This window comes from Tachysurus fulvidraco, chromosome 19 (assembly GCF_022655615.1).
Source record: "Tachysurus fulvidraco isolate hzauxx_2018 chromosome 19, HZAU_PFXX_2.0, whole genome shotgun sequence".
Taxonomy (NCBI): Eukaryota; Metazoa; Chordata; class Actinopteri; order Siluriformes; family Bagridae; genus Tachysurus; species Tachysurus fulvidraco.
This window is the reverse complement of record NC_062536.1, coordinates 1,197,714-1,220,598: the sequence shown is the minus strand read 5'-3', so window position 1 is coordinate 1,220,598 and position 22,885 is coordinate 1,197,714. Positions and strand designations below refer to the sequence as shown.

General features: G+C 37.8%; 1 protein-coding gene across 2 annotated transcripts in view; it reads left to right on the top strand.

Moving 5' to 3' along the window:
• Nucleotides 1-22,885, top strand: part of LOC113663787 (NACHT, LRR and PYD domains-containing protein 12-like) — a 631,994-nt gene that overhangs the window by 576,882 nt on the left and 32,227 nt on the right. The gene's annotated exons all lie outside the window — the stretch shown is intronic.

Genomic DNA, 22,885 nt, shown 5'->3' with positions numbered 1-22,885 from the left:
TATATGCATCTACAGAAGTTATTTTAAACCTTCCTGTTTCTGATCTTCTCTCCTAAAACACACTGATGCTGCATGCACATGGAGTGCTGCAGGTATCAAATTGCCAGTTCACGTGCGTGGTCACTATGGTAACTGGACCACACCTTAGAGCTTGTTTTGTCAAGAGTTAGTGAAGGTGAAAGTACTGTTGCTTTGGTGAATTTTGGAACTTAAAACTCGTTTAACACTCCAAACATCTACCATCCTTCTAACTACACCTGTTTCCCCCTCAGCTTTAAATACCCCTCAATCTCAGTTCATCCTGGTAGGTTCTGTCTATTTACTTGTACCCAATAGATTATGTTATTTGTTTTGCTTGTGGAATAAAGCTTCTTGTAGTTGCATCCTACCTCTGTGGTCTGCTACGTTACACTAAAGATTAAAACCCCTTAAGAGTAGATTAGTATGTCAGGGTTCAGTTCCAGATCAATAATTCAATACTGTAATACATTATATGAGTTATATGAGTAAACTGTGTACCTAAGGCATGAAAACTTGGAAATGAGTTTAAATGAACATTTGTGTAATCCATTTTAGCAGAAGTAATCGGACTCCTCTGGACTCTGCACACACATTACTAATATTCAGTGATGGAAACCTCAGAGCCGTACACAGATGAAATGGACCCACCTTTAAAAAAGAGGTAAAAGTACATGAACATAATAAAATAGATAATAATTTGCAGTTAAAAAAAAGTATGGATACTAATGGAATATTTATTGTGCAGTAAAATGCTGGAAAAGAGGTCAGCCCCAACAGAACCCAGCCATGTCTCTATGAAAAGTGAAGCATCTATGAATTATCCACTGCTTTTCAGAGTTGCCCCTTTAACTGCTTACAGGTAAAATCTCTTCTCTCTAATCCTGCATTTACATTTACATTTACAGCATGTGACAGACGCCCTTATCCAGAGTGACATACATAAGTGCTTAAATCTCTAACATTGAATACATTAATGCTGGTTCACTAGGTTACATACTTAATATACCATGAGATTAAAACATTTGTTCAAAGTTACAATGAAAAAGTGTCAAAGGTTGTTTTGTTTATGCAAAAGATAAGGAAAGAAGTGCTAGTTGAGGTGTTTCCTGAATAAGTCTCGTAATCCTAAGGTTGTGGGTTCGAGTCTCGGGCCGGCCACGACTGAGGTGCCCTTGAGCAAGGCACCGAACCCCCCAACTGCTCCCAGGGCGCCGCAGCATAAATGGCTGCCCACTGCTCCGGGTGTGTGTTCACGGTGTGTGTTTGTGTGTTCACTGCTGTGTGTGTGCACTTTGGATGGGTTAAATGCAGAGAACGAATTCTGAGTCCGTACTTAGCCGTATGTCACTTCACTTCAAGTAGGTCTTCAACCGCTGTTTGACAATAGCCAGTGACTCAGCTGTCTGGACCTCTAGGGGAAGTTCATTCCACCACCTTGGTGTCAGAACAGAGAAGAGTCTTGTAGTAAACTTGCCTCACACAACTTAAAAATGATTGATGAGATAAATGATTTATGAGCTAACAGTCAGCGCTTCTCAAGGATGTTTTCATGAGACAATGAGCCCCTGGAATGTATAGAAATTGATCACAATATTGGGTGTAAAATGAAGCCTATAGAGTTTTTTAGGATGTGTATATTTTTACTTTGTCTTTCGAAACTTAACAATATCTCAGGACATAGTTCCAAGAGAATGGCTCTTGGAAATTCAGCTTATTAACCAGTTATCAATATCAAACTGGTTTGTGCGTCTTTTAACAATGCCAAAAATGTGGTATGTAGACTCCTTTCCTTCGACTCTGGACCCTGAAAAGATAATGTTGAAACAGCCTGTAGTACCTACTGCTCTACATATACACTGTCTATAAGTCTTAGTGTAGCACAGCTACCACCACTGTACAGCACTCACACATCTCCTATTAAACAACCCTGCCATATTAACAGCATCACCATAAATGAACTTTATTTCATTCCACTGAAATGATTAAATAACATACAATAACTGGGGAACATTATGCCTTACCTTATAACTACAGATCTACTTTTCTACTTACTGCAGTAAACTCCAGCAGGCTACTTCACCTACTCTCACCTTGATATCTCTGTGACGTAGCTCTCTGGCTAATAGTTTTCAAACAGAAAGGACGCAAAGTAACTGATCTCAAATAGATGATCATATCTTGTAAGGCTAGACAGGACCTAAGATAGGTCATCTATACCAGGAGTTACAGAAAGAAAACCCTACCTTCAGGGCTGGGATTCTGGAGAGCCTTGACTCTGGGGCTACCTTCCAAGTGTTTCTCAATGGGGGATGGATACTATAGCAAAAGTGTAAAGAATCCAATTTGCAGGTCTTTTGTACACAGCGCTGTGTGCTACAGGAACGGGTTTGGACTCTTAGTTCCTGTGCAATGGTACAGTGTATTTAGTGAGTAAAGATAAAATGGACTTAATTAACGGCTCTACTAGTGAAAAAAAGCTACCACAGTCACAATTGAGCATAAAAGAGCAATTATTTCTATTGTAAGTAAAATCCACTTTCAGTTAGCAAGTGAGTTAAAAACTATTAAGATTGTAAATAAATAATTAAAGAAGTGTTTATAATGTTGTACAGTAAACTCCAGGGAAAGAGATCAGAATCACCAACACTTTTAATGTTGACTTTTAATGTCACTGCTAAAGGCACACTTAAAGGGTAATTTAATGAGATAAACACAAACTAAATACTACAACACTAGAACTCTGACTTTAATAAGGCAACCATTATGTGTTTAAATATCACTCAGTCTGTTTTATTGGGAAATGTTCTGATTGGAATGTTTTCTTGTGGTTTCTTTCTTCAAATGACATGTTGTTTTGTAATGCAGTGAAATTCATACGATGGCATTCAAATATGGCTTAAGTGTCCAAATAATAGTCTGTATACTACAGAGTGATTAGATTACTGAAAACAGATGATTAAGTCTAATAAATGAACCCCGTGTCTTCCTGCTTCTCCATATCACAGGTACGACCCAGAATCTGCTGGTGGAAATGAATTCCAGAAAAAGTTCAAATTAAATCTGATGAAGAAGTTTCAGTGTTTGAATGGAGTGATAATAAACCTGGGAACCCAAACACTCCTGAATGAGATCTACACAGAGCTCTACATCACAGAGGGAGACAGTGGAGAAGTCAATAATGAACATGAGGTGAGACAGATCGAGGCAGCATCCAGGAGAAGAACAACAGAGGAAACACCAATCAAATGCAATGACATCTTTAAGCCTTTATCTGAACAAGACAAACCCATCAGAACTGTGCTGACAAAGGGAGTCGCTGGCATCGGAAAAACCGTCCTGTGCAGAAGTTCATTCTGGACTGGGCTGAAGGGAAAGTAAATCAGGACGTCCACCTCATATTTCCACTTCCTTTCAGAGAGCTGAACTTGATGAAGGACCAGAAACTGAGTCTGATGGAGCTCCTTTATGTCTTTTTTAAGGAAACAAAAGAAACAGAAATGTTCAGTTTGGAAAAGGTTCTGTTCATTTTTGACGGATTGGACGAGTGTCGTTTTCCTCTAGATTTCCAGAACACAGTGAGAGTGTGTGATGTAACTGAATCAGCATCAGTGCCTGTGCTGCTGATAAACCTGATCAAAGGGAATCTGCTTCCCTCTGCTCTCATCTGGATCACCTCCAGACCTGCAGCAGCTGATCAAATCCCCTCTGAGTGTGTGGATCGAGTCACAGAGGTACGAGGGTTCAATGACCCACAGAAGGAGGAGTACTTCAGGAAGAGGATCAGGGATCAGAGCCTGGCCAATAACATCATCACACACCTGAAGTCATTAAGAAGCCTCTACATCATGTGTCACATCCCAGTCTTCTGCTGGATTACAGCCACTGTTCTAGAGAGAATGTTGGGTGAAGCAGAGAGTGGAGAGATCCCCAAGACTCTGACTCAAATGTACACACACTTCCTCATCATTCAGACAAACATCATCAGAGAAAAATACTCAAAGAAGCAGGAGAGTGATGAAGAAATGCTTCTTAAACTGGGACAACTGGCTTTTCAGCAGCTGAAGAAAGGGAACCTGATCTTCTATGATGAAGACCTGAGAGAGTGTGGTATTGATGTGAGAGAAGCAGCAGTGTACTCAGGTGTGTGTACTCAGATCTTCAGAGAGGAGTTTGGGCTTCACCACAGTAAAGTGTACTGCTTTGTTCATCTGAGCATTCAGGAGCATCTCGCAGCTCTGTATGTGCACCTGACCTTCATGAAGGAGAAGAGAAATGTGGTTAAACAGAATCAAGATTCTGAACGTTCGTTGAAAAAAATACAATCTCAGCTGTACACAAGTGTGCTGTGTATCAGACTTTAAATTGTCAGTGTGGTCATCTGGATCTTTTCCTTCGCTTTCTTCTGGTCTCTCACTGGAGTCCAATCAGAAACTCTTATATGTTTTAGTAACACAGACAGGAAGTAGCTCCCAGAGCATAAAGGAAACAGATCATTAAGGAGAAGATCAGTACAAATCTTCCTACAGAGAAATCCATCAATCTTTTCCACTGTCTGAATGAACTGGGCGATAATTCTCTAGTGGAGAAAATCCAACACTACCTGAAATCTGGAAAACAAAGTAAACTTTCTTCTTCACAGCTTTCTGCTCTGGTGTTTGTGTTACTGACATCAGCACAGGAGCTGGATGAGTTTGACCTGAGTAAATATTTCAGTACAGATAAGATAACAGAAGATGTTGTTCTGAAGATGATGCCTGTGATTACAGCATCCAGTAAAGCAATGTAAGTAAATGTGAATATAACTGTTCTACTGTAACAGTGTTAGAGACAAACTGAACACTCTCTAATATGGACTTTGGGATGTTCTGACCTGAAGGTGATACAGAGTGGAGTTCATGTAAATAGATAAATTAGGGAATAAAATCTGCATTAATAAATGAATGATACTGAAGTGCAGCTATTAAACATGTAGAAGCAGGTGATTACATCTGAGGGAGTTTTGAAGTTTTGTAGTTATGATTTATCTTAATATCTTACAATAATGATGAAGTTAATGCTGGTTTTATGTTGGATGTTTGATGTATATTAAACACACCTGTGTACCAGACATAAAGAACATGTACAACTGCAGTAATGACAAATTCTAATCCCCAAAAAGTTATTAGGTTTTATTTGTGAGGGGAAAATGGTCTTGCATAGAAAGCTGACTTTGCAATGACTTCTACTCATTAGATATAATAATAATAATAATAATAATAATAATAATAATAATAATAATAATAATAATAATTAGAGGCAGAGAATGAAGTCTCTAGAGGCAGGAGGAAGCATCAATATAAAGAAGAGACTATTGGTGAGACAGGAGTGTGGAAGAGCAGAGTCAAGTTTTGTGGACATTTAAAATATATACCAAATTGTATAAACCACATTATTCTAATGTGTGAAACTGTATTAAAGGCTGCACTCAAATCTAACAGGACAAGAATAGTTAAGAGTTCAGCATCAGCAGCCATCAGGAGATCATTAGTGACCTTCACTAAAGCAGCTTCCATACTGTGTTTAGTACAGAACCCAGACTGAAAGGATTCTAATAGATTATTGTCACTAAGTTTAGCATGAACCTGTGTGAAAACGTTCATGTCTGATTAGAAAGTGTTCATTTAGCTGAAAAGTGCTCCCTTTAATGCTAATCTATAACACTACATGATAAGATTTTAGCTAATGTCAGTCTGATTCCTAAACAGAATTCTCTATAGTTACTTCTGCTCAGATTATAACCAAGTGGCTCATGTTGTGGAAGCGTTAAGAGAATCACGGACAAGAGTAAAAAGGTTCACAATTTACTTGTACTGCTGTGTAACAGGACCCAACACTCCTCATGAAGCATGAGAAAGGAAGGACCCTGATCATTTTTACACTGAGTTTTTATAAACATGATTCAAACACAGAAACTGAAGAAAGGAAAACATTGTCAATCATCAGCTACATTACAACACATGATCATGTCCTGATCAGTAGAACATTACCAAGATCTGCCTAAGCTGATTCTGAGCGTCAGTCTCACCATCTGTCTCCATCTCATTCTGACCCTCTAATATTTTACACAAAAAACCTCATCATCATCATTTCTTCACTGGTTCTGATGGTCTGAGCTGCTGCAGTTCTGGAAAGTGTTGTATGTGATGGAGGTTTTGATCACATGAGCAGTGATTTATCTTAAAAAGTCAACAGGCTGCTGAGCTGCAACTTAACATTCATTAGTCTGAATTAGTAATTTATACTAAGGAGATCTGAAGTCCATGATCCTTACACCAATACAACATTTAACTGACTGTATATTACAATCACACCCCAGTGTCACCCATATGAGGATGGGTTCCCCCTTGAGTCCGGTTCCTCTCAAAGTTTCTTCCTTTACCAATTTAAGGGAGTTTTTCCTTGTCACTGCGTGACACTTCCTGAGTCACCTCAGACTTGCTCATAGGCGGGTAAATACATACAGATTGTGAACTATTTATATCTAATAATAATCTTGAATTTCTATTCTCTTAATTCTTATTTCTTTTATTATTCCTTATGTTTACCTTCTGCTCTATGTTTATGTTCTGTAAAGCTGCTTTGAGACAATGTCTATTGTAAAAAGCGCTATACAAATAAACTTGAATTGAATAGTCTAACATTACTTACATTTCATTGCAATGAGGATCAGATAGAGGTGATGTGTTCATATCTTCTGGTTCTAGTTAGGACTCTAGCTGCTGTGTTCTGGACTAACTGGAGCTTGTTTATGCTCCTACTGGAACATCCAGACAGTAAAGTATTACAATAATCCAACCTAGAGGTAACAAATACATGAACTAGTGTTTCTGCATCATGTAATGACATCATAATTCTTATCTTAGTAATATTACTGAGATGAAAGAAGGCTAACATTGTGGTATTATTTATGTGAGCTTCAAATGAGAGACCGGTATCAATAATCACACCGAGGTCTTTTACTGCTGCACATCATGTAATAGAAAGACCATCCAGAGTTACTCTGTAATCAGAAAGCTTACTTCTGACTGTCTGTGGTCCTGGTACAAGATCTTCTGTGTGTCAGAGTTAAACAGGAGGAAATTAGTAAGTGTCCACTGTCTAATGTCCTTCACACAATCTTCAGTCTTATTAAACTGGTGTCTCACATCTGACTGCTGAAACATACAGCTGTGTGTCATCAGTGTAACAGTGGAAGCTAATACCATGTTTATTAATAGATTAATCTAGATACTAGTTAGTTAGCTGTAGTTAAACACTAACTTTACCCATTTTAGATGTAGATGTGGACTGCAGTGTCACTTTAACCATATTGTCTAACTGGTGTTTGTACTTTCAGTATTTATAAAAATGAGAAGGTTCAGTGAAAGCTTTGAGGACGTGTTTGATCATTTGTGTGAGTTCTTTATGTTTTATTTTATTTCCTTTAGTATCAGCTGTTATTCACTTGGAGTAAAAAGTTGGTCATCTCTGGTCTCAGCGCTCAGATCAGAAACCTCCAAACTGAGAGAACTTCATCTTACTGTGAAAACACTGGATCTGTCCCATAAAAAACTTAGGCTCTCAGGAGTGAAGTTTCTCTGTGCTGGACTGGAGAATCCTCACTGTAAAGTGGAGACACTGAAGTAAGATCATCTCTCTGAGACTCACAATAACTCACTAAAAGCAGCAGTTATATACAGTGTTGTTTTTCACCTGAAATGTTCTGTAACACTACAACATTCAGAACAAATAGATTAGTCATTAAGTGATGAGTTTTCTACAGAATCACTTAGTAATTAAATAAATAAATAAAAGAGTAAATAAGAGAAAAATTCTAAAATTTAAAAAGATTAATTATTTTTAAAGCCAGCAAAACCTTTGCAACTCAATACAAATTTAATATCAATAATTGTAAATAATATAATAAAATAATATAACAGGTGAAGCTCCAGGGTCCTGGTCCCACCCATGTGGAGTCCTGGCCCACCTACATAAACTCTGTTATAATGTTAGAATTATTAATAAACCCCAGTTGTCACTCACTGGGAGCTGCTGCTTTAAGAAGCTTCATTGAGTGACGTTGCTCAGTAACATTTCTGTGTGGTGTTTAGTCGTGTAACAGACTAGTTTAATAAAGACTTTATCTTCTCTGAAACAGACACCACACTGTGTCTTTACCCCTGAAACTCCTACACTGTAATCAGAGGATATAATAAGATGAAATGTGTTACAGTTTGTGTTTACACTGGAGAACAGTGTCAGAGTGGAGATTGGACTCATCTGAGAGCTGAAGAACAGAACTGCAGTTGGTTTAGGAGTACATGGGGCAACACCAACACAAAGTCATTTTAACTCCAATTAAAACACTCAATGCATTTATTTAATTTATTATTTATATTTATTTATCTAAAAATTAAAAAGCAAAACTTTTGTAGATCAAATGAACTTAATATCAATAATTCAAGAACAGATCTCTTTCAGCTCATTGTCCTCTTTTTACAGTCATGTAAGTTCTTTTGAGTAACAGCTGATGTTGAGGTTCTTCTCAACCCTGTGCCCACCCTGTTTTACCCAGGACCACCTACTGTTCACAATCTGACAGGAATGTTTTGTTCAGTGTTAATTATACTTTATATAATAAAAATCTGTTGATGAAGAGTGTGTCATTGTGTCTCTCTACAGGTTGTATAAGTGTGGTGTCTCAGCTAAAGGCTGTGCTGCTCTGACTTCAGCTCTGAGATCAAACCCCTCACACCTGAGAGAACTGGATCTGTCCTGGAATAAACTAGGAGAGTCAGGAGTGAAGATTCTCTCTGCTGTACTGGAGAATCCTCACTGTAAACTGGAGGCACTGAGGTAAGATCATCTATTAAAACATTAATAATAATTCATGGCCTAATCTTCATCCAGGTCGTAATAATAGATAAACACATTGTGTATAAATAAAACACAGTCACAGTTGTTCTTGTCAATACTGAATAAACCATTTACACTTTCACTGTCTGGGGTTAAAAAATACACCAATGAACTAACAACTTCTCCAAAAACTAATTAGAGTCTGACCCTGTTTTAGGTCTGATTACTGACAGTCTGATCTTCTCAGAGATTTTGTTGAGATGTGAAACAGAGAAAAGTTACAGAAAACATTGACATTAATATTTTATTTCTCACATACACAACCATACACTGTACGACACGTAGTGACATGTTTTTAATCTGTCTGTGATTTAAACATAACATAAAATAAAATAGAATAATAAAATAGAATAAAAATAGAATAGATGTAACAAATAGAAATATAAGACTCAGTTTAATGGTGTGTAAAAATAAATGTGAATATGGATCAGTGGCAGAACAATGTGAGTGTTTTAATAAAGTTCAGATGTGTTAAATACTGCAATATATGAACTATGCAGTGTTGTAATGTAACGGAGTACAAATACTTCGTTACTGTACTTAAGTAGAAATGTCACGTATCTGTACTTTACTTCGCTATTTAAATTTATGTCAACATTCACTTTTACTCCACTACATTTCCGAGATAAAATGTAAACTTTTACTCCGTTATATTCCCACTAAACATCTTCGTTACTTGTTACTACAAAATAAATCAGAAATGTGTGTGACTGTAATAAGGGAGGTTTGGTGTATCACTGCTCCTAGATTGCATTACGCTCCGCACGCTGTACGGAGAAGCACAGGTACGCGCAGCGTGCACGCGCAGTCAGAGCTGGAGGAATTTAACGTATGACCAGAGTTGTAGCACAAACAAAATATTAATGCAAACAATCCATTCAATACTAAATAAAATAACATTGATTGCTTTGGTCTTTGTCTTGTGAATATTAGTTTATTAATGACTGCATTCATTGGACACACTGTTTGTAGAGAATGCACACATACATGAACTGATCTGATTCAAGACTGACTGAAAAAAGACTGAAATAACTTTTGGCTTACTATGTAGTCATATAATATATAATATAAAACTCTTCTTGTTTTAAATTCTCACTGAGGGATAAAACCCCTAAAGATGAAACCCTAGAACTGCCCCTGCTCTTATACCTACTGAAAATCACTGAAATTTTACTTTTACTTCAAATACTTAAGTACATTAAATATCAGAAAATGACTTTTGATACTTAAGTACAGTAAATATCAGATACTTTAAGACTTTTACATCAGTAATATTCTAAAAGGTGACTTTCACTTCTACCAAAGTCTTTTTCTAGTATGATATTTGTACTTTTACTCAAGTATTGTTTTCTAATACTTTATACAACTTTTAACTTTTTTTAAATAAAAAAAAATCTGTGTTTTCAGGTTTCTGTAAAATTCTTGTGGTCCTGTGATCAAAGTGATTAAACACTAGAAACGTCCCTTCATTTCCACTATCGTCAATAGATCCATAGCATCTGGTCAGGTACCAACTACTTTCAAGAGAGCAAGGGTTATTCCCATCCTAAAGAAACCTGCTCTGGATCCATCAGACATCAGTAACTACAGACCGGTATCACTTCTCTCATTTCTTTAAAAAATTCTTGAACGCATTGTCTATAATCAACTGTCTGTCTATCTCTCACAGAACAACCTCCAAGATCCCAAACAGTCTGGCTTTAAAGCAGCTCACTCTACAGAGACAGCCCTTTTGGATGTCTCTGAGAAGCTACATACTGCTAGATCAGCCAAACTATCATCCGTCCTTATCCTCCTTGACCTTTCAGCAGCGTTTGATACGGTCAACCACAAGACTCTCTTATCCTCCCTCAAGAGTCTTGGGATTTGCGGATCAGCTTGGGAATGGTTTGCCTCCTACCTGGAAGGACGCTCATATCAAGTAACATGGAGGGGAGTGACATCTGCTCCACGCATACTCTCCACTGGCGTCCCACAGGGCTCAGTACTTGGTCCTCTTCTTTTCTCCTTGTATACTCACTCTCTTGGGGAAGTTATTTCATCACATGGGTTCTCTTACCACTGCTATGCTGATGATACACAACTTATCTTCTCTTTCCCACCCTCAGATGCCACAGCTTCTGACCGGATCTCAGCATGTCTGGCAGAAATTTCATCATGGATGACTGCTCATCAGTTAAAGCTCAATCCGAGCAAAACTGAACTGCTGTTCATCCCAGGTGATTCATCCCCAGGTCACGATCTTGCTATATCCTTGCACAACGATCTGATCTCCCCTTCAGCCACAGCTCGCAACCTTGGGGTAACCATGGACAATCAACTGTCCTTTTCCTCTCATGTTGCAAATGTGACTCGCTCATGTCGGTTTCTTCTCTACAACATTAGAAGGATTCGGCCATTTTTGTCCACACAGACTGCCCAGGTACTTGTTCAGTCTCTTGTCATTTCTAGACTGGATTACTGCAATGCACTGCTGGCAGGTCTACCTATGAACGCAATCCGTCCTCTGCAAATGATCCAAAATGCAGCTGCCCGGCTTGTTTTCAACCTGCCAAAGTTCTCGCATACCACCCCGCTACTGCGATCCCTCCACTGGCTTCCGGTAGCTGCACGCATCCGGTTCAAAACACTGATGCTGGCCTACAAAGCCAAAAATGGACCAGCCCCCTCTTACCTCAAAGCCCTCATCATTCCTCGCACTGCACCCCGTAACCTCCGATCTACCAGCACTGCTCGACTGGTTCCACCATCTCTCAGGGTAAGAGGCAAGTATACTACAAGACTCTTCTCTGTACTGGCACCAAGGTGGTGGAATGAACTTCCCATAGAGGTCCGGACAGCCGAGTCACTGGCTATTTTCAAGCGGCGGTTGAAGACCTACTTATTCAGGAAGCACTTCAACTAGCACTTCTTTCCTTATCCTTTGCATTTAAAAAAAAAAAAAAAGAAAAAAAAAACACTTTCATTGTAACTTTGAACAAATGTTTTAAAATCATGGTATCTTAAGTATGTAACCTAGTGAACCAGCATTAATGTATTCAGTGTTAGAGATTTAAGCACTTATGTACGTCGCTCTGGATAAGGGCGTCTGCCAAATGCTGTAAATGTAAATGTAAGTAAATGTACAACCAGTGAAGAGTGTGTCATTGTGTCTCTATACAGGTTGTATAAGTGTGGTGTCTCAGCTAAAGGCTGTGCTGCTCTGACTTCAGCTCTGAGATCAAACCCCTCACACCTGAGACACCTGAATCTGTACTGTAATAATGGAGGAGACTCAGTAAAGAAGCTGCTGTCTGATCTTAAGGATGATGAACATTACAAACTACAGACAGTGGAGTGAGTAATGACCTGTTAATAAAAGTTTACCCTCATTATCATTACACATTGATACACATCACATTTCTCTTCAATGACTTTCAGATTATCAGGTTAGAAAATGTCACTATATTCTGTTTAATCAGAATTTTTCCAACGATTCTCTTTAATGCTGTTTTGTGTTCAGTAAAGTGTGTTGATAAATGATCCCTGGATAAAATTCCATGGACCTCAATCCCATAAAAACCTGAGGGATTATTTGTAACAGCAGGTGAAAATCCACATGAACTCGAGCTGAACCCTGTTCATTTTACTGTTTGTGTGATTTATTATTTGTGTATTATTGTAATATAATTTACAATTTTTACACATGTATACTTATAGCTATATTACTGGGTACATAACTAAAATTATATTGTATAAAGGCTATTAAAATATCTTGTATAAATACATCATACATTTAGAAGGAATAAAATACATAAATACAGTGTCATTATTTTTGTTGTGTAAAATTAATTTTATGTATAGATAATTCTGTAGAATATTCTGTAGAAAAACTATTTTTGTTCTTTAAATATATAATCTATATAAATATAGTTCTTCAAAAATAAATGTATGTCTAACACAATATATAGTTACAGAATGTATTTCTGAAGAGAAACATGTTTGTAATAAAAATAAATCACTATAACATGTAGGGTTAACATTATAACACAACGTTGCTGAGTTAAAACAACTCCCACTGGATCAGTCCACATTGTACCCAGTTCTGGAGTTCAGAATCGACCCAAACTGGGTTCTGTTTAATCTCAGACATTTTAGACTGCACCTTTATGAGGAGACTCACCTGGGAATGAGTGAATATGAGCACAAACTCCTTCTTTCTGTTGTGTATCAGTCTGTTTTTTACCTGCTTCCCTCTCATCTGTTTTAGTCAGTAGTGGAATTATTATTAATATAATTATTTTCAGTTAGTTTGCTGTGCAGCAGCTAACGAATACTCATAATTTAACCAACAAATGTTATTACATTTATTTAACTGTCGTTACAACATGATGTATTGTGCAATGTATTGTTTTTAAGCCTATAAAGCAATACTAGTGCTGCCTGTGTGTCTGTTGCTAGCACATCAGGAGATACAGATAATTTCAGTTTATCCTCCACAAGCACTGCTCCTTCTCAGTCATGCATCCAGCTACAGTCATGTGCAAAACCATTATTTTAAGAGTATGTGTGAGGGGTGTGTGAGGTATAGAGTGTGTGAGGAGTGTGTGTGTTCGACATCATCCAGAACAGTGTTGGCTTTTCAGATGCAGCGTTTGTTATGAATATCCATGATGGAGGGAAGAGAGACTCCAATGATCTTCTCAACCAGTGGTGCAGGAGATGCTGTTCCTGATTTGGATAAATATCTGAAAAGTGTGGTGTGCATTTGTATTCAGCCCCACTGAGTTAATACTTTGTTGAACCACCTTTCACTGCAATTACAGCTGCAGGTCTTTTGGGGTTTGTCTCTACAGCTTTGCACATCTAGAGAGTGAAATTTTTGCCCATTCTTCTTTGCAAAATAACTGAAGCTCAGTCAGATTGTATGGCGAGCGTCTGTGAACATTTCATGTCTCACCACAGATTCTCGATTGGATTTAGGTCTGGACTTTGACTGGGCCGTTCTAACACATGAATATGCTTTGATATAAACCACTCCATAGTAGCTCTGGCTGTATGTTTAGGGTCATTGTCTTGCAGGAAGTTGAACCTCCGCCCCAGTCTCAAGTCTTTTGCAGACTCTAACAGGTTTTCATCTAAGATTGCCCTGTATGTGGCTCCATCCATCTTCCCATCAACTCTGACCAGCTTCCCTGTTCCTGCTGAAGAAAAGCATCCCCACAACATGATGCTGCCACCACCATGTTTCATGGTGAGGATGGTGTGTTCAGGGTGATGTGCAGTGTTAGGTTTCCACCACACATAACATTTTGAATTTTGGCCAAAAAGTTTAATTTTGGTCTCATCTGACCAGAGCACCTTCTTCCACATGCTTGCTGTGTCCCCACACGACGTATCGCAAACTGCAAACAGGATTTCTTATGGCTTTCTTTTAACAATGGCTTTCTTCTTGCCACTCTTGCACAAAGAGCAGATTTGTGGAGTGCACGACTAATAGTTGTCCTGTGGACAGGTTCTCCCACCTGAGCTGTGGATCTCTGCAGCTCCTCCAGAGTTACCATGGGCCTCTTGGCTGCTTCTCTGATTAATGCTCTCCTTGCATGTCCTGTCAGTTTAGATGGACGGCCATGTCTTGGTAGGCTTGCCGTACTCTTTCCATTTCTGGATGATGGATTGTACATCATGCTCTGTGAGATGTTCAAGGCTTGGGATATTAATTTATAACCTAATCCTGCTGTAACTCTCCTGCAGACCACAGGACAATTTGACCCCGCTGGAAAGTTTAATGTGTCATAACTTGGGTTTTCTTCCACATATTTGCCTGAAATTTAGCAGGATAGTTCTTTGCAAGTAAAATTAATTTTGTCTATTTTCGTTGAACTATGTGTTCGTAAAATAAATACTTTCCTCGTCAAGAGCATGCGGTCAAATTGTCCCAGCCACATTTAGTGGGGCAATAGGTCACACTTTTGCCCTTTTCAGCACAATGAACATACATAAGGACACAAAAATGCACACATAAAATGTCCGTTAACACACACACACACACACACACACACACACACACACACACACAAATAGGGCATTGCATTTCCTTAGGCCTAAAGAAAAAAAAAAGCCTTCGCCTAGCAGAGGGCAAAATATGATCATCCACGCACGCACTGACGCACGCACGCACACACACACACACACACACACACACACACACACACACACACACACACAGGCCTCCAAAAAAAAACCAAAAAATCATTTGTAAATGTTTCACACTTGTTATACACATTTGTCCAGCTGGGGGCAGTAACTTCTCTTCTTCTTCTACCAACAAGCTTGTGTGTGTGTGTGTGTGTGTGTGTGTGTGTGTGTGTGTGTGTGTGTGTGTGTGTGTGTGTGTGTGTGTGTGTGTGTGTGTGTGTGTGTGTGTGTGTGTGTGTGTGTGTGTGTGTGTGTGTGATGTGATCAGATGACATTTGGTGGGCAAAATAGACATTAAAAGTACAAAATGTAATGCTGATCACACAGAATTGTGATAATTGTAGAATTTTTGATTTATAAGCATTCAAGTAAATTTGACATTGAAAAAAAAACAGGTTTTATTATTTGCTGACATTAAAAATTGTCAAAATTGTTTCAAAACAATCTCCTGGCTTTGAAATATACCAGCCTGCAATTACGCATCAACTTTTGTGCCTCTATAGTGAAAATTATTCAAAATTTCTGTTTTTTTTTTATTATAAAATGAGGCATTTTTGTATATTAATGAGGTTTATTATACCAAATATTATTATATTATATTTTGATAATATTTTTACAAAATATATGTTAATATGTTGGAAACAAGTAAGACTAAAAAGGTGAAAAAAGGCTATCATATATACTTCATTTTTTTTATAAGCAGTAAAAACAGACAAGGGTGAACTTGACTCAGCGCTCCTAATTTGTATAGGAATGCAGAAAAGGTCTGCAGGAGGGTTAAACTTCTCCACAACTTTATCCCTGACCTGTCTGGTGTGTTCTTTGGTCTTCATGATGCTGTTTGTTCACTAATGTTCTCTAACACACTTCTGAGGGCTTCACAGAACAGCTGTATTTATACTGAGATTAAATTACACACAGGTGACTCTATTTACTAATTAGGTGACTTCTGAAGGCAGTTTTTAGTTAGGGGTATTAGAGTATGAATGTAAGGGGGATGAATACAAATGCACACCAAACTTTTCAGATATTTATTTGTAAAAAAAAATTGGACACCATTTATAAATTTCATTCCACTTCACAATTACGTGGTGCTTTCTTTCGGTGTGTTTCATAAAATCCCAATAAGACACATTTTTCTTTGTGATTATAACAAAGTTCAGTGGGTATGAATACTTTTGCAAGGGACAGTAGACTTAACTCAAAATATAATGGTGTTGTTTATTACATCACAGAAAACACTGGTGTAGCTCAACTGGAATGATTGCGCCATGCACAAGATCACAACAAACTTAATCTTCTCAAACTTCATCATTTAAAGTAAGTATCTTTATGAATCCAATATACTGAACATTTAGAATTCGCGAAACCCGGAAAGCCTGCAGAAATCAACCAATCGCAAAGCAGACTGGCTCTGTCTCCATAGCAGTGGATGGTGAGGCTCACGGGTAATACTGTCAGGACTCAGCCTGGACTTTGGCCACGTGTTCTTGTTTTTGTTCTCTGTCACGTGTCTGCCCCGCCCTTGTTTACTCCTCCCCATCTCTGCACACCTGTTCCTCATGTGTTATTGTCTTAGCTATTTAACCGTGCATTCTCTGGTGTTTTAGGTTGTCATCTGATGTCGTGTCTGTCTTCATGTTTTTAGCTATTAAAACCTGTTTTCTTATACGCTATCCTGCATTTGGGTCTGTTTTATCCCCGGGTTAATGACAAATGTGGGTGTCTGCAGATTAGTGCAAGCCGCAAATTCTAAATTTGATCGTTGCATTCAAGTAACATTACCTGGGAAGTGGTTTGAACTCAATGAAGGAGAATTCGCAGCATGCAGAGATCAGGGGGGTATTCCAGAAAGCAGGTTATGTGACATACCTGGGTATGTTTAAGGGTAAGTTCGTGGATAACCTCAACTTTCGGTTCCAAAAACGGAGGTAACTTTCTGGGTATGTATGTAACCATAGCAACTGACTCTCTGAAGATAACCTGCTCGGGAGCAGGTTATGTTTCAGTGTAACTTCGTTGCAGAAGGTTGGTGAGCATGGTTTTTTCGTCGGGAGAGGGTTATAAGACCGCGTATTGATGTGTTTGTATACCCTAATAAATATTTGAAAGAGCGTTATCATTTTTCAAAAGATTCGTTAGTTTATTTAACACGTCTTTTAAAACCACATATCGCAAATATGACAAACCGCGGTTCTACGCTTAGCACTTAGGTTTTTTGCGTCTGGCCATTTTTTGTACAGTGTGGGCGATTCAGAGCATGTGGGAAAGGCCACTGTGTGTAGAGCTGTTCGTACAGTATGTGTGGCACTTAAACAGTTCTTACCCACGTTGGTGCAGTTCCCTGGCCATAAACCTGCTTGTTATTAAAGACGAACTCCACAGAGTGGCAGGTTTGTCCTTTGTAGTAAAATCTATGACGCATATTTAATATTTAGTCATATTATTTATATCTATACATGTATTCATTATGCACACACACTTCATACTTCCATAACTTTCTGTTTCATGGTTTCCAAATGTATTTGGGTGCATTGATGGCACTCACATTCCTATTAAAGCTCCACCAATAAATGAGGGAGACTATGTTAATAGGAAATCTATTCATAGTATCAATGTGCAGGTAACAACTTAATTTTTTCCCTTCTTAAAATCATTAAAGTCATTACTTTTTCCACTAACTAGGTAATATGTGAGGCAACCCAAATCATTACCGATGTCGAGGCAAAATGGCCAGGATCTGTGCATGATGCCAGAATTTTCCGCGAGTCATCGTTATGCCAGACATTTCAGCAGGGTATGTTTTGCTTTATACAATTGTTTTTTTTTCCTTTTTACATTCAATTTGTGTTGTACACTTCAATCATTACAGGACAGTACAATGGTTACTTGCTGGGGGACAGAGGATACCCTTGTCTGCCCTATTTAATGACACCTTACCCTGAACCTGAGCCTGGACCACAGACACGGTTTAACCTGGCTCACAGCCGAACACGGGCCAAGGTGGAGATGACTATAGGATCCTCAAATCTCGGTTTCAGTGTCTGCGTGGGCTCTGGGTTAGTCCAGAGAGGGCATGCGACATTTTAGTAGCTTGTGTTGTGCTTCACAATATTGCCACTATAAGAGGAGAGAGCCACCCTCCTTGTAATGAGGAAGATGGCCCAGAGGAACACCTACAGATTTTAGAGGCCAACAGAGACAGAAGACTTTTGAGAGACAGGATCTGTCAATTACTTTTATTAATTTTTTTGCACTGGTCTGCCAGGCAGGTTATTTCTTTATTTCCTGAAAAACAATAAAAGTAAAATTCAATAAAATGTTTTTTATATTGCTTTACACACACACACACACACACACCACTTTCAACATGCAACAGATTAATTAATTCAATTTCAATTGCTGCTTTTTTAATGAGGAGCCTTTTCTCTTCCATTTGAAGCTGTATAAGGTCCATCTCCATGTCACATGTCACTTTTTCTTATTTGTTTTTGAAGATGGACCTTATACAGCTCCTTTGCTGGCAACTAGGAAGGTGGAAAAAATGTAATGAATGAGATTGTTTGGTCAGACAATAAAATTCAAATATGGACACCTGGACACAAAATCTTACCCTGCTTAGATTGTGTGCTGAGGTTGAAGGACCCTCATCTGTGGGCAAATCCCTAGGTATGTACTGTGAAAGGACAATGACAGTTTGTTACTCTAATGCCAAAAGGGGCCATACATTATAATGGTATGCATCATACCTCAGTGGATCTACCAGCATTGTCCACTTCTGTCACCGCAGATGTGGTCTCTTCATCGTCATCTTCATCATCTTCATCCTACAGGAGAAATATTCAAGTATACATTATCTGGCAAAAAAAAAAAAACAACAACCTAAAAGTAACTAAAGGTACCTGACAACAAATCACTTACAACTGTGACAGACTGTGTTCTTTCTGGAGGGTCCAATAATACAATCCGTCCATCAGTATCTATAAGAACACACAACCCATTAAATTCTCAATATTATCATAGAAAATAATACATGAAAAAAGTAACATGTCGGACTAAGATCACAGTAGCCTATACATCATATGCAGTTAAATAAAATAAGCCTACATAAAAATTTATCTTGTTCAAAAAGACTTTAAGTGACAGAGATAGTAATTTATTAGGACAAAAAATGAAAACAAATCATATAGGTAAACTTACATTTCACCATTTTTTCACCATCACTTGTGGTGCATGGTGTGTGCGAGGAACTGCCCCCTGGAATGCCAGCAACCACTGATCAGATGGGGTGAGGGGAGGTGGTGGTGGGCCCCCGCCAGTTAGATGGGCTTCGGTCTTCTTTCTATTAGCTACATGACAGAATGAATATACTAAATCCTGTTAGAATAATAGTTCAGTAATTGTGTAATCTAATATTACCTTTTTGCAGAATGTTTTTGTGTTTTATTTTGACTTGGGCTAAAGTTCTTCTGGCTCCAGAAGGATTACACCTTATTAAATAAAAAATATACATTATTATTTAAACTAAAGAAATAAATGGCAGGAAAAGAAAATGCTTTCATAGTGATATAACATATTCAAAAGGATGCATACTTCATTATTTTGCATTATAATAAATCGGGAGCCAAAACCAAATTTGTAATTTAATAAACTCACACATTTACTCTGTCCGTTATTTTTTGCCAAGCCAACTCTCTTGCTTTAGCCGATGCAGCTGTATTGCTTCTTTTTAATATTATTGGCTTAAACTCTTCATAAGTGTGCATTAACACCTCCAACTCCGCCTCTGTGAAATACGCTGCCCTCTTTTTCGTTTTGAGTTTCCATGGTGACTCGTGAAATCGGCGATCCATTGAAAATGTCTTTATACATGCACCGTGCACGCGCATAAACTCTGGGTAACCAATTGGAGGTTGATTAAACTAACTCTTCTCAGGTGTTTTGTGAACCGACACACTCATGGTATGCCTGTTTGGGGTAAATCAACCCAGAGGTTATGATTTACCAAATGGTAAGTTAACCAAGCTTTCTGGAATACCCCCCAGGAGCATCAAATAAAATGGATGGTCATGACATTGTGTTTATGTGTTGAAAGAAAAATGAGGAGATCATTAAAAGAGAATCTGCGGTGAGTCATCAGGTAGTTTTAGCTGACGTCTTCAACATAGTAAAAGTAGATAAGGCTCATGGGTACAGTAGTATTAGTTTACTGTCTGATTTAACACAACAAATACATAAACGGCTTTTCTCAGAAAAGAAACCATAGCACAATGTTTAGAATTCTACAGAATATAAAGCAATGGATAGAATGTTGAGTAATGTAATGTTATTCAAGTTTAAAAATGAATAACAAATGAGCAAAAATAATGCTTCCGAGTAGCAGAAAGAAAAATGTGCTGCAGACACGAAAGATGCTTCCTATTAAATACATTAGATCGAAAGTCGTGCTGAGTGACACGAAAAAAGGGAAATTCGTCTCCACGAACACGAATCAAATACATTACATTTCGTTACCTGTCACAAACTGCAGTGAGACTGAGTTGTAACACAACAACTATGTGGACAAAATGTCCAACTGCTGCGTAATAAAGTATATCCCACCCACAAACAAGTGCCATGATGAAGAGCTATTCAGTGCAGTTCATTCACCGATGACAACGTTACAATGTCATTGTTATGCTTGTCTGTGTGTATGGATGCAGTCGTTACCTTGTGGACTGCAAACACTGTTGGAGTTTTTTTTTTTTTTATTATTCATTTCCCAGGGGATCCAAAATAAGGCTTCTTCTTTCTGAAGGAAAGACTGCCTATAGAAATTGTTATTACTCATATATTCCTTCACATCTATTGGTTATATTCCAATTCTTATCAAAGGTTACCTAAAAAAAAAAAAAAGAGCAGTCATCTTACAGCCAATGTCCAGAGCCCGGGCTCATGGGCAGCTCCCAAAATACTATTGTTGGATCACACTAAAAAAAAAAAAATGTACAGAATAATTTAATACCATAGACTTAAAAAGGCTTTAGAAGAGAAATAACCATGCCTACCTTCAATCTTGAGCCCCTTCACCTCCCATATACGTGTCATTTAGAATGAATCAATGTGAAGTGCTTTCTTTTCTTATCTCTGATTGTCTGATTACAGTGTGGGTCATGTATGCATTGATCACCTGTGGCAGGTAAATAATGTGTACATGAATGTTAATAGCATTAGCTTAGATAAAACCTAGATACAGCACAAGTATATAATTCTGTCATTAAAATCAGCTTACCTCACTCTCGAGCTCTTGACTGGGAGCAGTTGTACACTGTACTGTTACCAAATTCAGCATCAGTACATCAGTGATGTGTGAAGAGATGTTATTTGTGTAGTAACAGCGTTCAGCTCAGGAGTTATTGACTCGGGAAATTCGAATCTGTGAATGTGGCCAACTTTACTTAAGATGCCAAGGTTGCTTTTTTCCTTCTCGATAGGTGAGAAGAAACGTGTCTTTATCATAGCTGAAGGGAAGAACAATACGATTGTAGATAAACAAACAAGCAAAAATGCCACACAAGCATAATGATGTAAAGGACAAAGGCATATATTAGTTCTGTGTAACAAAGCAAAACCAACGTTACTCACCTATCGAGAAGGAAAAAAGCGCCTCGGCGTCCCATCGCACGCCTTCCTGCTCCTTCAGTTCTCTCTAGCGCTGGAAAGCTGCTCCTATATTAACATGGGTCCTGCTTCTTGCCTTAACGTAAGCCTTTTTTTGCTTTTCGTTTTTATCCGCCATGTCAGTGTATCAATCACTTTAATGTCCTGTATCTTTACAGGATGATTCTGTTGAAAGGAGGAGAGAGACTGCTATACAGTCCATAATATTATATCTTGGAGAAAAGGAGGAAGATCTCTAATGACTTTAAAGAAAAAAATGTCTTCCTGAAATGTTAGGCTGTTGTCTTTCTGAAATGATTCATGTAAAAGTTTTGTTGTGCACACACATACTGTACAGCAGCTGTAATTTTGACAATTTTTTACATAAAGGTTACAGTGTTGTATTTGTTTGAGACTTTATGGGGGCCGTAGTTTATGTGATGAAGGTAATTTAATACTTCGCAATAGTATAAAAAAGAAGGAAGAAAACTTTTAGTTTCAGCTAGATGGACTCAATAATCTGCCAATTGTGTCTGTTGTTGGAATTCATTTTTAACGTTCCCTGAGATTTATTATTATTATTATTATTATTATTATTATTATTATTATTATTATTATTATTATTATTTATTAGTTTATTCTTTTCTGATTTGTACCTACCAGGTTACTAAGAACATTTGATTCTTTACTTGACTTTACTTGAAAAATACTTGAGTCCTGGATAATTATCTTTTTGTTCAAGTATTGAAAAAACCTTACTGTAAGTTAACATCATAAAACTGGAATTGCTGTGTTATTTCTCCTGATTGAAGTGAAATAAGTTCCTTGTACAACAACAAAAAAAAAAGGTAACAATTTGCATGGTCATATATAAGTAGAATGGTACCAAAATATAGAAGATAGAATAGCTTAAATTATGTAATTTGATCACTTAATATCAAATTGTTACCCTATTTTTTTTAAGTTGAGCCGGTGTATTATTTTTTAGAGTGTGGAAAGTCCAGCTGAACAACCAAATTTACTGCCTTCTTCCCAGATAAATGACAAAAACCTCTCATAATCCCTTATTACAGACAGCACAGGATTGGAGAGGTTGACATGCAAAGTGGAACAT